This window comes from Gymnoscopelus microlampas (genome assembly GCF_963454915.1).
Source record: "Gymnoscopelus microlampas genome assembly, chromosome: 5".
In the NCBI taxonomy this organism is placed as follows: Eukaryota; Metazoa; Chordata; class Actinopteri; order Myctophiformes; family Myctophidae; genus Gymnoscopelus; species Gymnoscopelus microlampas.
Genome location: NC_139942.1, coordinates 42,145,298 through 42,152,931, shown reverse-complemented (window position 1 = coordinate 42,152,931; position 7,634 = coordinate 42,145,298).

Here is a 7,634-nt window from a genome sequence, read left to right as displayed (position 1 = left end):
TGCATCTTAATCCATGCCCATCCATCTATATGTGACATGACACACATGTTATAGACTTTTCTTGTTTTCTTGTCGCAGCCATGCATTAATTAACCACTTGGTGGTGTCTCTATGTGGGCACTTCACTGTAGGTGAAACATTTCAAAAGTGTTCAGAAAGGTTCTTTTTTTATTTCATCAAAAATGGCATGAGACACAGATCGAGTAGAAAAAAAGGGTACAATTCCATCATGACCATTAGTGAGGACCAATTTAATGAAGATAGATTGAAAATGGTTGAAGTCGTCCTGTCGTCCTTTAAGTGCCTATGTAACTTTCTTTTGCCACCCTGTAGTTTTTCTGAAATGCCTCTGCGCCAGTCTCTCCACTCCTACACCACTAACAATCTGAACTGAGGAGGTTCTGAGGCTGTACCAGCTGTCTCCTCTTCCCCAAGGTGCCCCCAGAGATTTTTGAGCCCCATGAAACATCATATTAGGCCCCACCACCCCAGGCGTGGGACAGCTGGACATCTGATAGAACGTTGTGTTGCGACGCAGCACTTTGTGAGCTTGTAGATCTGCTATTTTAATCATTCATGAATCGTAATCGAGGCAAAGGTTTTAAGTAATAATCGTGATAATGATTTGAAGCCATATCACTGCTGGAAAAACACACCCAAAACCCAATCAACCCATTCAAATCTTGAAATAACTCCAAGCTTGTATCCAATAAAGAAATAATAATACTCATAATCCGATATTTACTGATACTGAAAATATGTATAATACTCTTCTAATATACTGTACACAAGACTTGACCCATTCCAGTATCTGTACATAATCTTACAACTATAATCCCTCTTAAGCTGTGTAATCATGTATATAATGTTTGTGTTTGTACGCCCAGCATACAGTCCGTATCGCATCTGTCTGTTCCTGTCCTGCCTTGTCTTGCATGACTCATATCTTCCAGCCATGTGTATGAGACTTGCACAACAGAGGACTACTACAACTACGACATGTATCTTATTATGTTGTATCGTTCCTATTGTTTCCTGTTCTCCTTGTACTTTTATTATGTAGTGTTGTCCTAGTGTTTCCTGTTTTGCCTATTTACTGTTACCTGTCTTGTCTTGTCTTGTCTTGTCTCACCTCCCTGTGATTACTTGTTTCTCCACCTGTGTCCTGTTAGTCTCCCGGCCATTCCCTGTGTTGATTGTCTTTGAGTTTCACCTGTGTCTTGTTAGTCTGTTTCTATTTAAACCTCCCTGTGTTCTATGAATGTTGGTCAGATTATAGTTAATGTCATGGTGTGTTCTACCGTTGTATGTCCTGCTTTAATGCCAGTCTGTATCGTGACTGAGTTTGTTAATAAATCATCTTTGAACTTGATCTGCTTGGCTACCTGCCTGTGTGGTTTTGCACTTGGGTCCAACACTTACACTTGTCTCATATCGTGACTGATACCCTCTATAAGAAATGTGCAAAAAGGCCATACACCCTTCACAGTCAAAATGTCACTTTAATGGTGAAACTTTATTAACGTCACTCAAGAACTTACAAAGGATAACGGTTAAATACTATACATGTTTTTATACCAGGACCCCCAGGCATTTTTTGGCAACCCCACTCCTGATGTATAATGCAATTTCAAAGTTGAAATAAAGCATTTTTATGAAATGATGCATATATTGGTAGCCTTGAAGAGGAATATTCATTACAAAACGCATTTAACAACACTGTGATTCCTGCTGATTTGGTGTCTTTTCAAACTAGTTTAAATGGAAAAGTGTTTCTATAGTCTACAGCTTATATCTGTTACCAGAAAATAAATTGCATTCACAGGCTATGCTTTTCAAAACGTTGTCAATGTGTGACCCCACCAGCACCTTCTCCCGACCCCACTTGGCATCGCAACCCATAGTTTGAAAGCCTCTGCTGTACTGTACATAGCAATTACATCAATTAAATTAGATAAATGAAACATAATCTGATACAGAAAATAATAGTAAATGCTATTATAGTGCTATAAAATAGCATTTGTAATAACAGCATCACCCTAATTTCAGTTACTACCATTTTGATGACTGATTTTAAACATTTTATTGACTCATTTGAAGTTCAGCTTTTACGGCAGTGACACTGTCATTTAAAGCAGCACTATGTAACTTTCCTCTTCTACCCTGGATTTGAACCTGGTTTCCTGCTAAAGTGCTGACATTTTTACCATTGAGCTAATTGCTCTTGCTCAGGGGAAAATGTAAGTCTTGACCTCTTATTAAAGAGCTGGAGACCCCTGTTACTGAAGAAACACTTTAGCACTATAGCACTATCTAAACACTATAGCAATGATTACTATCAGAATATAGTGCTTTAATATTTTGATTAAAATGTTGAACAAAAACAAAATATGCCATTTAAGGAGTAAAATGCCAACAAAGCATTTTCCACGCGAAGTAAATAAAAACATCTACTGATGCACAAACTTGGACACATCATCAGTGTTGTTACCTGGAGTCACTGGGTGTTTCGGGTCTCGCAACAGACACCCTCCTCCAGGCGACCTGACCGAGGCTGATCACAGTGATCAGACCCCCGGCCTGTGTCCAAGTGGCATGCTACAGCCCCCACTGTCTCTTGAGGGGAGTAAGAGACAGTGCTAATTAGGGGGGTTAGGGTTTAGGGTGGCAGGTGAGATGTTAACAGCAAGTGTTGGCGACACTGTGGGTTGACTCCGGGCCTGGCTCCTCCTTCGTCTGACGGGGGGCATTCTGCTGTGCGTTGCGTCGTCATCATTGCTGCTGGGCAAAAACATCTCATTCTGCCTTGATGGATTTTTAAGCTTTTACTGCAGTCTGTAGCTTTTGGGTTCTTCCTCTCAGAAGAAGTGGTTTGGGCTGCCAACCCCCTCCACCCCGGGTGAAGATAATGTTATCATTAAACTAGCATGTGTGTTAAGCATGCAGAATGCAGCTGGCAGGTCATTGCCAGAGGCACCCGGAGCTCAGGGCCCAGGAAGTTCTCCTGTGGGAGCCAACTCATGGCAGGAAGAAGATCTCTGTCAGGGTATAGAAAAAGGACATTGGTGTGGAGAAGACCAGTGAGCTGGCCAACCTCATGGCAGAGCAGAATGTGTGGAGCAGCCTTTTGGTTTTTGGTTTTCACTATGGAATTAGCATGTTCATTAAACCACTCATCAACTAACAAACTCATCTTTCTTTGTGAATAAATAAATAAATACATACATACATAGAAATGTAGTGTCACACTTCTTTCTCTGTCCTGTCTCTCTTGTTTCTCTCTTCTTTTTTTTAAACCCTGATTTCCTTTTCTGGTTATGACCTGATATCTCACCGGCGCCGGTACTCAACTCAAATTGACACTTAGCTAGAAAGTATTATTGGGCAGGTTATGATGGGGGAGGGACTGTATCTTGGGTTTTGGAATAGAGCTGTTTTGATGTCAAGGACCCCCAAAATTGATATGTATTTGGCCCCATTTGAAAATACGGTGACGTAAAATGTTTGTAAAATGTTTCTGGGTAACCAATGGAACTCCCCTTGTAAACAAAAATCCCTCCTAAAAGTTTGAGAACCCCTGGTGTATTGTATGCTTTTTAGACTTGCTAGGTTTGATGTTTACGTGCTTTCCTAGTTACTTTGTAGCATTTGATATGCTATACCACAGTATATCATATTTATTGTCTCCGCCAGGCCGGATGGCCGAGAATGTTTTCGCACCTGTCCGTCCATGTGTGTCTGTATGTCTGTGCGTGTGCATGTCTGTCTGTGAACAGCGAATCTCTGCCGCCGTTGATTTTGTCCAAACCTCAAGCAAATCTGTTTGCACGTACATTATCTCTGTTGTCATGTGATCAAGACATATCTGTCAAATTTCTCATATTCCATTCCGATTGGCCCACAATTGGCTTCCAAAGTTTGCGGGGGTGGCCTTTGCACAAGATGCCACAAATCATTAACGCTGTGCCCGGTTGCTGTACAACTTTGCACGCACTCACACAGTTGGCTCACAGTAGGGCAAGGAATAATTTCTCCAATTCCACCAACTAAAAACCAATAGGCCTATTACTTCCAAATAATCTGCAGGGTACATCTCACAAAAGGTAGATACTTGCGTACAATGCACACAAAACATAAAACACACAAGACGACTACAGTACCTTCACACCATCTGGTACTACGGTCCACCTGTCCAACACCTTTGACGTGAAATAACCAAAAGAATATTCCTCTATTTGGGTTGTTCCTAGCCTCGCGTGGCCAGACAATAAACACTGCGTGTAATCTGCCGAGGGCTAAAGTGCAATGCAATTTTGCAAAGGCAGATTCATCTGGAACCAGGCTAGGTTGTGCCACCAACCCCGTCTCTGTGTCTACTAGGTTAAATAGTATCCCATCCCAAACATTTCAACAGAATCACACTCATTGGCATTACTATCACCAAGAATATCAGCAACTTGCCTTGGAAAAAACTAAACACCACACAATGTCTTATCTGTCTTATCTGTTAAGAATACTTATTAATGGAATACATTATAAATTGTCTTTGCCAATAATTTATGAAATAGTCAACTTTAAGCAAACATGGACCGCACTCATCAATTCCTTAATGTAATAAATCAACATACCCACCTATTAAACTACGCACGCACGCACGCACGCACGCACACACACATGCATGCTCACACAGACACACACAGACACGCGCACACAACCAGATTGTATACCCCACATACACCAACCCAGGGAAATCGCCAATTACTATCACCAAAGATTGTTTAATCCAGGGCCTTGTTTGTTTCTCCTTTGTTTTCCTTCCTTTTGTTCTTTTATGTTTGTTTGTTTTGTTCTTACTGTGTACCCATGTTTCGTCTTGTTAGTTCCTATTTGGTCTGCATTTACTCACTGTTTTGACTCTTTGTTATTTTCTCACATTATTTTGTTGCTTTTATGTTATCACAATTATAATTACAAAGAATGTTGTCCTCCGAAAAGGGGTGCATGGGGGCAATATGAAAAAAAGATGTAGCACAGGGGAGGAGAAGCTACTGCCACATACCTTCTCCTGAGTCTGTGAAGCAATCAGAGCTATGATGTCCTCAACACTTGCCAACATTTTACAGTATAGGAGAGATCTTTGCTGCCACCCATTAAGCCGCTTTCCACCTCCACTCCAAGAAATGCCCACTCTACTGCCTGACAAAAAAAGGGGGCGGACATTTGATTGGAACAATGCCAGTGTCACTGGACTTCCACCAACTTTGTGCTGCACTTACTGAAGCCCCAGCGCTGGCCTACCCCCAAAAGCAACACAGGTGCCGCCGTGTCCCAGGGAGGACAGATGGGGGAGCGTGTGGTGGCACCCTGAAACATGCCGAGTGCAACTGCTTTGTCACCTGCTGCAAGCTCCACGCAGTGGTCCTGGATCTCCACCATTTCTGGCCCTATATCTCTACAACAGAAGCTTCATACACTCCAACAATGCTTTCCTCACTCATTTCAAGTGAAGGACAGAGAAGGCAGACTCCACTAGCCTGGGACCAGACGAATCTGCCAGTGCAAAAAATAATTGCCCTCTGCGATTTGGGTCTGGCACCGCTCCGTTCCATTTCCTGCTCCCGAAGTCTGTAATTGGTGGTTGGTTGTAGGTCTAACCAATTGCGTCCAGAGTCATTGTTTTGATCCCGCCCCCTTGGAAAAGAAACGTCCTCATAGAAGCACTAGACTCATATCCACGCAGTGATATAGTCTGGCTACGCGAGGCTAAGACTCCACGGCAACGCAGATGCCCTCTCCCGATGCCCTTGTGAAAAGGTGGTCCTACTGCAGACATCAGCATGACCAGGAACTTCCAACAGTTGCAATGAGAGCAAGACCTGGTGCGATGGGTGTAGCAGTTTGTTACAGCAGGCAAGCAAATGCTGCTGTGTCAGCAATTGACCCCGTCCCCGACACAAGGCTTTCTACTCCCAGTGGGCTGCTCTCATGCACAGACTGCTGTATGGTGGCATTCAGTTGTCGCTACTGGTACCCCAAAGGTTCCTCTCTCAATTTCTACAGCTGGTCCATGGCTTTCACTTTTCTTTCTCTTTTTGTTTTACAAATCTATGGAACACATCCATGGTCATGCACTTGGGGAAGAAATAGCTGCCTGCTGCTATATCTTACCTAACTCAGCTATCATCATTGACTGAAGTAAATTTCAATTCAGTTCTGCTGCACTGTAGGCTACAGTAGCTTTCAAAAATCCTCTGTCAGCCATTACTAAAACATTCTAACAAAGTACAAAAAATATCAAATAGTGAAAATAACATATACTCAAGCTCACAGTTGTGAGCTTGTAGATCGGCTATTTTCACTATATTTGAAATGCGGCTTACGTGGTTAATTCATAATGTACCTTAAAACGTTCCCTTCCTAGAAATGTAGTGGGGTCAAAAGTACAATATTTATATTTGAACTGTAGTGGAGTGAAAGTCCCAAGTATACAAAAATACAAGTAAAGTCGATCAAAAATGTTACTTACAGTAACAGTACTCAAGTAAATGTACACCACTGCAGAGTACTGATGTCATAGTAGCCTATACTGTTTTCAAACATGACTGACATCATAGATTGGCCTCTGAGTACGTGACAATGTGTACTGCGTCAGTTCATAATTTCACCTTCAGCTAGTAGGCTAGTTGTTATTAAGATAGCATTTAGCATATGCAAACTCTATACAAACATCTATTTAAGAGCAAGTGTTCCATTATAGTTTCAAAGCTCCAAAGAAAATACAGCTCTTAAGAAATTTAGGAAATGTGTATGTTTGAGGTGTCTAGATATACAATTTCAGTGGACATCTGCCAGCCAATCAGACACGTGTATTTTCCCTGACCATGGTATGATTCATTCTACTAATTAATGTGATCTTATTGTAGTGTTATACCACATACCCTATATAATGTGATAAAGCATGCATCCCTTCCATTTCACACAATGATCCATAGTTTATCATATATTATATGTGGTAATCATACAAAACAAAAGCTGTGATTTCCCCATACATAAATATGATATCTGACACCTTTTTTCTTCTATTTATTCTACCACTATTTAAACGTGGAAGTGTTGTCTTCTACCACAACAGATTGTCACAGCCGTTTTAAATGTGCGCGAACAGACCGTCTTTTGAAAAGGAGAGGGCGCCTCCAGCAATGCGCCGCTTCTCCCTCCTGTCTTTCTCACTGGAAACAGGACTAACATATTTACATTATACATTTTCAAAAACATATCCATTATTCATATCCCCATATTTTAATACTATTAGCACATCACTGCCGCCCACCTGAATTACCTGCTTGTTTCCTGTATTCAAAGGAGCAGCAGTTGGTTCTGAGCTGATGTCAGAAAAAGAGAGGGGGAAAAAAAGAGTGAAGATTAAGATTTTGCCTTAATGGTGGACCATCACAGATTTAATTAAGCCTTAGGTGATTATATTAACTGAAAGGACCTGTGGTGAGCTGCATTATAGAATTTCACCTCTCAAGTACTAAGACGCTTGTCATCTCTGTAAGACAGCTAATTATGACTTCTCATTGGAGTGTTTGTGCACAAATTTGATTGACAACAACTATAACAACAACAAACCA